Consider the following 9,030-nt stretch of genomic DNA (forward strand, 5'->3'; position numbering starts at 1 on the left):
AGTTTGTGTTTTTAACTAATAAGCTGAAATAATGAAATAGATATATAACAGAAAGGTGAACGCAGTGAGAGACCAGAGACTTTAGAGACGTAGAGAATTTAATTATCTTGAGTTGTATTTTTCAACTGTTTTCTTTGTAAAAGTTCAGTTTCAGAATTAAATGTTGGTCATTAATAATGGAGGTTGGTTTCTCAGTAGGAAGTACACAAAGCCATGTTTTACAAAGAAAGTCAGCAAACTTCCAAACAGTTCTGGTAAGTTATCATGAAGTCAGTGGATGTTTGTCTCAAAACAGGAACAACAATATTAAACATAATTCTCTCTTTCCTTCGAACTGGCATTTTACAGTCCCTGATTTCAATTTTCATTTTGGTCTTGAACAACAGAAACCTTTACAGCCTGTAGAGTTACACTGCAGAACCAGTATTTTGTTATGGTCAAGCCCTGATAGACTGATGAGTGGTGAGGAGGCGGCACCTGATGAGGAGCAAAAGGAACATTTTAATCACCAAATTAAGAATTTAAAAAGGTGCACAAATGTAAATGTACGCTTTTATTAAAGCATACATGTAACCATTGTTCTTTTATGGCCAACAAACATAGTTAATGCCTGACATGCCCACGTAAAGGAGGCATGTAAGTATGTGGGCGGTTCTGATTACATCATTTGGGATGGACGTACAGTATACTGTCTACACTACTGCTCAAAAGAAAATCAATATACTTTTCAATTAAATTAACATTAATCTGATCAGAAATACAGTTTAGACATTATTACTGTAGTAAATTACTATTTTAGCTGGAAATATATCCATATAGTCATGGTCAAAAGTTTACATCCACTTGTAAAGTACATGTCACCTGTCTTCCAGCAGCTTCTAATTCATTGCAGACTGGTTTTTTGGCAGTTTTTGGTTGACCCTTGACCAGTTTTCCCTCAGCATCAGGTGTGTTAAGAAATCACTGGAACTGAAGACTTCAAAGCACTTCTCTGTTTTTAAAAGTCCTTTCAAAGAACAGTGCAAACGACTCTAGCAAGAGTAAAAAAAAGAGTGGAAGGCCCCGGTGCACAACTGGGCAAGAAGACAGGTCAGGGCCTCAGAGTCATCATAATCTCTGGTTTGTCGTCACCAGTGAAGAGACATCTTCAGGATGCTGGCCCTCTAGGCAGAGAAGCAAAGAGCTCAACCCTACTGAGCTGCTGTGAGAGCAGCTTGAGCGTATGCTGCGTAAGAAGTGCCCATCAAGCCAATGCAACCTGTAGGAGGTGACAGCTTATTACAAACTGTATTGATATTAAAGACATACAGTATCACCTGTCCGGTTCGATCAGTTAAATAGATCATTTTGCTCATATACAGTTAAATGGATTTGTTGTCATCATCTTTATTGTTCATTGATCACTATCAATATCTCAATATCACCATTGCTGTGCTGATCAATGAGAGGAGGGCAAAATCTGAGTGCAAGGATTGTGAATCCCAGGGCACAGATTTCCACATCACACTTTAATGCTGACTCTGCAGGAGTGACTCTTCTCTGATCAGAGCTTAATAAATGTTCAGCTGTCTTTCAGTTATTGGTCATGGTGGAGTCCGCCATGTCAACCATCAGCTCTTGTGTGAGACACAACAAGTAGAAGAAGGCGGGGACAGTAGGTAGCACCGATGACTCCCCCTGGTCTGGAAACCAACAAAAGTAGTTTTAACACGCCATGAAACTCTTTAATCAGTATAAAAGACTTAATTTTATTTTAAAAGTTTCCATGTCAGTTTTACTTTTTAACTCTTGAGTTCCATTTACATTTAGGTTTCATGGATTTAGTCATCCACAGTTCTAAGTATACAAATAAACTTCATCATTTTCTATTGGAATAAAATATCAAAGACTGAACAAATATCACTGTAAATTCATTCATGTATTGTAAAAAACACACATTGAAGTCAATATTTCACACATATTACATACAAACTTTCTATTTCATTATGCAGAAAAATGGATCAGGTCGTTCTAAATTGAAAAGTTGAATTACAAACAATGTAAAACATAAAATAACATCAACATAACTACTGTAAATGTATATTTGTGGTGCAGGACATATAATATATAAATATTTAGTCCAGTAAAAAAGCACAAAAACTTAGCTCACATTTTGATTTTGAGTTTACAACAATTCAATATTTGAGATTTCACAATAAAATTTTACTTCAACAATAAGAAGTGCTTTTTCAGGGATATGTTCACTGGGCATTTATATGCCCAAACAACACAGGACGGACGAAGGGGAAAGTCTCTTAAATACACTTCCATCTTCAAGCAGTCCATCTTCAGATCATCACATCACCACATAGTTTAATGGAAGTGCAGTTGGATTCTCTCAGCACCACGGTTGTCCTCTAAATCCTCATGAATCCTCCTTCAGATCTTTCCACGAACTCATGATGTCCATGAATGTGGGTGCTGGTGTCCTCCTGCACTCAGGGAAACAATACACACCAGAACATAAGAATGAGCTACTATATACCACACATGCTAAATATGAGGCGTGTGTGTGTCAGACACACAACTTCATCTCAGATGTATCCAGGTAACAGACAGGTGGACCATGATGTTTGAGTTAGGGGTGTCGCTGATTACTGTTATTAACAACTATGATGTTCAAAAAATGAAATATTGATATTGTGTTAATAACAATCTAATGATAATATAATCCAGCTCCTCTTAAATCAGTTCTGTTACTTCCTGTTGTTGCTTTGTGATGGTGGGTGGCAGTAAAGCATCTTAACACTGTTGCTAACTGCCACACAGCAGAAGAAGAAGAAGAAAACGCTGCAGTAACAGTTAACTGTTAGCTGTTACTCATGTATCTAACAGTGCAAAATCATGTTGAAGCAACATTTATGGTTACACAGACTCTCTCTCCACCTCCCCACACTGATATAACAAATGTTATTCATTCGACAAAAAAAAAACACAAAACACACAATCAACGAAGTTAAGATGAAAACTGTATTGTATACAACTGTAAACTAGTTAGGGTTAGGGACAGCAGTGCCACAATTTGCTCCCATAGGTTTTTTGTTTCTGACAATCGAATAGTAATTAGTGAGGAAAATGAAAACAGCTACATAAATAAACAATAATATAATAAAAAGAATAAATAGAAGGAACCTTGGTGTTGTGCTCTGTCTGTAGGCTTCTCCACAGCTTTCTCAGCATTTTCCTCGAGCTTCTCTAAGCTGGAGGGAAAAGAGAGATGAACAGAGACAACATGAGAGACATTTTGTTTGCTGAGGGCTTCATTTAGTGAAGACAATAACCTGGTCTGTATGAAAACTAAGTTCTGATTGGCTGGAGTTTGTGATTCATCACCTTTTAATGTGCAAATAGTTTGGTTCAGGTTTAACTTGTTTGCTCGGAGCACATTCATACTGTAAATATAAAAAGTACATCAACAAAATCTGTTTTTTATTATATTTATGTTAGAGACAGATTCACTGTTACACTGTTTGTGTTTCAGTTGATCTTCAATTCCAGTTATAATCACTTTTACACATTATTACATGGTGCTGTGGCTCTTTACCCAACAATAAATAAGATAAAATAAAGAAGTAAATATTTGATTTTAAGCTAAAAACAAAGAAATGGTGGAAAATCTTCAGTGGAAACAAAAATCATCATCAATAAGTGACAAACCTGTTTCGTGATGGTCTGCAGTTCTGTTTTCAGCTCGTCTCTCATGTTCTCAATACTCGTCTTGTTGTCCTCTGTGAGCCTTCTGACCTGAGCTGTCAGACCATCAACCTGAGAGCAGAGAAAAGACACAGACAGAAGATGAGAGAGCGTCTCTCTTATTAAAGGACGTCAGTGTAATAAACAATAAGACAACAGTCAGTATAACAGAGAGGTGAAACACTGATGTTAATGAACAGCAGCAGTCTGTAGAAAGAGGCTGGTCTCAGGTCTGTTGGTGTGTAGGTCAGTGGAGAAAAGTGATGAGTGAGCAGCAGAGAGTTCAGTCAGTCTGTCTCACTGTTCTTCCTCATTCACATCAACTGGCTGAAGAGTTTCTGTAACAACACTTGATGAGGTTTACACATTATTACATGGTGCTGTGGCTCTTTACCCAACAGCTCCCTGATGCTCTACAGCAGCACATCAGCACTGTGTCATAGTGTTTATAACATGGACACTGAGCTAATGAAAATGGAGCCAGTGAGAAAATACTGAACCTTCATTGATTCAGATGAAGGTTTAACAACAGATGTTTCTCCTCCTGCTTTCTGTGTTGGTCTGCAGCTGTCTGCAGCTTCTGTTGCTCCTCTGTGAGCTTCTTGACATCAACTAGTTTATCAGGTGGATCAATGAGCAGCAGAGCATCTTACAGCTGTTAGTCTCCAGCAGCTCCTGAGGGAAACATCTGTCTCTTTAACAGCTACATGCTCCACTTTGTTCACCAGTTAGTCTCTAACTGTGTCTGTCTGCTGTTTGCTGCTGAGCAGCTGCTGTACAGTGGCTCTTCATACATCCTGCTCTGAAAACAGCTGCAAACAATATGATGTTGTTGGATTGTTCATCATCTTCTGTCTTTGTGCAAAATAACTACAAACACACCTGCATGTAAAAAACAAGGTAAAACATAAAAGAGAGAAAGAAAATAACCTCGGTCTTTAGCTCCTTCTTTAGTTTCTCCACGTCTTGTTCAGCTTTCTCTCTTTTCTCCTCCTCCTCCTTGAACTTCTTCTCTTCCTCCTTGAACTTCTTCTCCTCCTCCTTGACCTTGTTCTCCCACTGGGAGGGAAACAGAGATCAGATTAGATTTAGTTTCATTCAGCACTCAGGATGTAAACTGAGCTCTGATTGGCTGAAGGTTTATTATCTGTTAATAATGGTCACATATATCTGCTTCTGTTTGCTTTGAGCACATTTCTACTGTAAATATATCCTGTAAATACAAGCTGTAACAATCAGTGCTGTTCTTAACTGATGATCAGAAACACAATCTGATCTTCATCACATTTATATAATAAACAGATTCAGTGTGACACCTGTTTGTGTTTCAGGTGAACTTCAGTACATTCATACTGTAAACACTGAGGACTATAGGACCACTTTCACTACTATTAACATCTTACAAATATTCATGGAGGTTCTGATTCTGATGAGAATTTTAAAATATCATGAATTTTAATGTTGTTATTCATTTAAATGAGCTAAAAATAAAATAAAGAAGTAAATATTTGATTTTAGGCTAAAAACTAAGAAATGGTGGAAAATCTTCAGTAGAAACAAAAATCATCATCAATAAGAGACAAACCTGTTTTATGTTGGTCTGCAGCTTCTGTCTCTCTTCATCACTCCTCCTCTTCTCCCCTGTGAGCTTCTCAATGAAATGAGAGAGAAGACACAGACAGAAGATGAGAGAGCGTCTCTCTCATTAAAGGACGTCAGTGTAATAAACAATAAGACAACAGTCAGTATAACAGAGAGGTGAAACACTGATGTTAATGAACAGCAGCAGTCTGTAGAAAGAGGCTGGTCTCAGGTCTGTTGGTGTGTAGGTCAGTGGAGAAAAGTGATGAGTGAGCAGCAGAGAGTTCAGTCAGTCTGTCTCACTGTTCTTCCTCATTCACATCAACTGGCTGAAGAGTTTCTGTAACAACACTTGATGAGGTTTACACATTATTACATGGTGCTGTGGCTCTTTACCCAACAGCTCCCTGATGCTCTACAGCAGCACATCAGCACTGTGTCATAGTGTTTATAACATGGACACTGATCTAATGAAAATGGGAGCAGGTGATTAAAACTGCAATAACTGAACGTTTTGGCCACTGGGGGGCGCCTCCATTCTTGAAGCATTAATTAAGTTGTGGATACAAGTAGTGAGCACAGTGTGTGTGTGTGTGTGTGTGTGTGTGTGTGTGTGTGTGTGTGTGTGTGTGTGTGTGTGTGTGTGTGTACATTTCTCTTGAGCTGGGTGATCTCTTCATTCGCTCTCCTCAGCTGACCATCTGACACCACCAGGTTTTCATTGGTCCTGTCAGCTGCTTTTCTGCTGTTCTCCAGCTGACAGACAGACATTTCACATAATATTCTGGTCTTGGTAGAAAATAACTACAAACACACTTACATGTAAAAAAAAAGGTAAAAAATAAAAGAGAGAAAGAAAGAAAATTACCTTTGTGTTTAGCTCCTTCACATCTTGTTCAGCTTTCTTTCTATCCGTCTCCTCCTTATTGAGCTTGTTCTCCCACTGGGAGGGAAACAGAGATCAGATTAGATTTAGTTTCATTCAGTCCTCAGGATGTAAACTGAGCTCTGATTGGCTGAAGGTTTATTATCTGTTAATAATGGTCACATATATCTGCTTCTGTTTGCTTTGAGCACATTTCTACTGTAAATATATCCTGTAAATACAAGCTGTAACAATCAGTGCTGTTCTTAACTGATGATCAGAAACACAATCTGATCTTCATCACATTTATATCATAAACAGATTCAGTGTGACACCTGTTTGTGTTTCAGGTGAACTTCAGGTCCAGTTATTATCTCTCATGGTGAATTTGATCATCGTGGTCTCAGCAACAAGTTAATGTCATAAAGACGATACACAAAGACTGATGAGGGTGAAAGATGAACCTCAGTGTTTCTGTTCACCTGATCATTCAGGTCTCTCTGAGCTTCCTCTGACTTCTTCTTCTCATCCTGGAGCTGCTTCTCCAACTGTAATGGAGGAGAGATGAAGAGACATTATGTAATATAATACAAACACTACATCATCAGTGAATGAGTTCTCAGTGGTGATGATCTGGATGATGTGATGAAAACTGTGTTCACTCAGACAGTTTGGTTCAGGTTCAATCAGTTCACCTTCAGTAGACTCATACTGTAAACACTGAGGACTATAGGACCACTTTCACTACAACTAACATCTTACAAATATTCATGGAGGTTCTGATTCTGATGATGAATTAAAAATATCATAAATGTAATGTTGTTATTCATTTAAATGAGCTAAAATTAAAATAAAGAAGTAAATATTTGATTTTGGGCTAAAAACTAAGAAATGGTGGAAAATCTTCAGTGGAAACTAAAATCATCATCAATAAGAGACAAACCTGTTTTATGTTGGTCTGCAGCTTCTGTCTCTCTTCATCACTCCTCCTCTTCTCCTCTGTGAGCTTCTCAATGAAATGAGAGAGAAGACACAGACAGAAGATGAGAGAGCGTCTCTCTCATTAAAGGACGTCAGTGTAATAAACAATAAGACAACAGTCAGTATAACAGAGAGGTGAAACACTGATGTTAATGAACAGCAGCAGTCTGTAGAAAGAGGCTGGTCTCAGGTCTGTTGGTGTGTAGGTCAGTGGAGAAAAGTGATGAGTGAGCAGCAGAGAGTTCAGTCAGTCTGTCTCACTGTTCTTCCTCATTCACATCAACTGGCTGAAGAGTTTCTGTAACAACACTTGATGAGGTTTACACATTATTACATGGTGCTGTGGCTCTTTACCCAACAGCTCCCTGATGCTCTACAGCAGCACATCAGCACTGTGTCATAGTGTTTATAACATGGACACTGAGCTAATGAAAATGGGAGCAGGTGATTAAAACTGCAATAACTGAACGTTTTGGCCACTGGGGGGCGCCTCCATTCTTGAAGCATTAATTAAGTTGTGGATACAAGTAGTGAGCACAGTGTGTGTGTGTGTGTGTGTGTGTGTGTGTGTGTGTGTGTGTGTGTGTGTGTGTGTGTGTGTGTGTGTGTGTGTGTGTACATTTCTCTTGAGCTGGGTGATCTCTTCATTCGCTCTCCTCAGCTGACCATCTGACACCACCAGGTTTTCATTGGTCCTGTCAGCTGCTTTTCTGCTGTTCTCCAGCTGACAGACAGACATTTCACATAATATTCTGTCTTTGTGGAAAATAACTACAAACACACTTACATGTAAAAAAAAAAGGTAAAAAATAAAAGAGAGAAAGAAAGAAAATTACCTTTGTGTTTAGCTCCTCCACTTCTTGTTCAGCTTTCTTTCTATCCGTCTCCTCCTTATTGAACTTGTTCTCCCACTGGGAGGGAAACAGAGATCAGATCAGATTTAGTTTCATTCAGTGCTCAGGATGTAAACTGAGCTCTGATTGGCTGAAGGTTTATTATCTGTTAATAATGGTCACATATATCTGCTTCTGTTTGCTTTGAGCACATTTCTACTGTAAATATATCCTGTAAATACAAGCTGTAACAATCAGTGCTGTTCTTAACTGATGATCAGAAACACAATCTGATCTTCATCACATTTATATAATAAACAGATTCAGTGTGACACCTGTTTGTGTTTCAGGTGAACTTCAGGTCCAGTTATTATCTCTCATGGTGAATTTGATCATCGTGGTCTCAGCAACAAGTTAATGTCATAAAGACGATACACAAAGACTGATGAGGGTGAAAGATGAACCTCAGTGTTTCTGTTCACCTGATCATTCAGGTCTCTCTGAGCTTCCTCTGACTTCTTCTTCTCATCCTGGAGCTGCTTCTCCAACTGTAATGGAGGAGAGATGAAGAGACATTATGTAATATAATACAAACACTACATCATCAGTGAATGAGTTCTCAGTGGTGATGATCTGGATGATGTGATGAAAACTGTGTTCACTCAGACAGTTTGGTTCAGGTTCAATCAGTTCACCTTCAGTAGACTCATACTGTAAACACTGAGGACTATAGGACCACTTTCACTACAACTAACATCTTACAAATATTCATGGAGGTTCTGATTCTGATGAGAATTTTAAAATATCATAAATGTAATGTTGTTATTCATTTAAATGAGCTAAAAATAAAATAAAGAAGTAAATATTTGATTTTGGGCTAAAAACTAAGAAATGGTGGAAAATCTTCAGTGGAAACAAAAATCATCATCAATAAGAGACAAACCTGTTTTATGTTGGTCTGCAGCTTCTGTCTCTCTTCATCACTCCTCCTCTTCTCCTCTGTGAGCTTCTCAATTAAATGAGAGAGAAGACACAGAC

The 9,030-nt window shown here is 38.3% G+C and overlaps 1 long non-coding RNA gene across 1 annotated transcript; it reads right to left on the reverse strand.

Annotated features, from left to right (window-relative positions):
* Window positions 1-6,202: 6,202 nt before the first annotated feature.
* LOC311251364 lies at window positions 6,203-7,187 on the reverse strand. Its single transcript, XR_014621383.1, has 3 exons — window positions 7,122-7,187; window positions 6,661-6,726; window positions 6,203-6,256 (listed from the first exon to the last, which is right to left on the reverse strand). It is a non-coding gene; the product is annotated as an uncharacterized lncRNA (long non-coding RNA).
* Window positions 7,188-9,030: the final 1,843 nt, after the last annotated feature.

The sequence above is a fragment of the Pagrus pagrus genome (genome assembly GCF_965226575.1).
Source record: "Pagrus pagrus genome assembly, chromosome: 22".
Lineage (NCBI taxonomy): Eukaryota > Metazoa > Chordata > Actinopteri > Spariformes > Sparidae > Pagrus > Pagrus pagrus.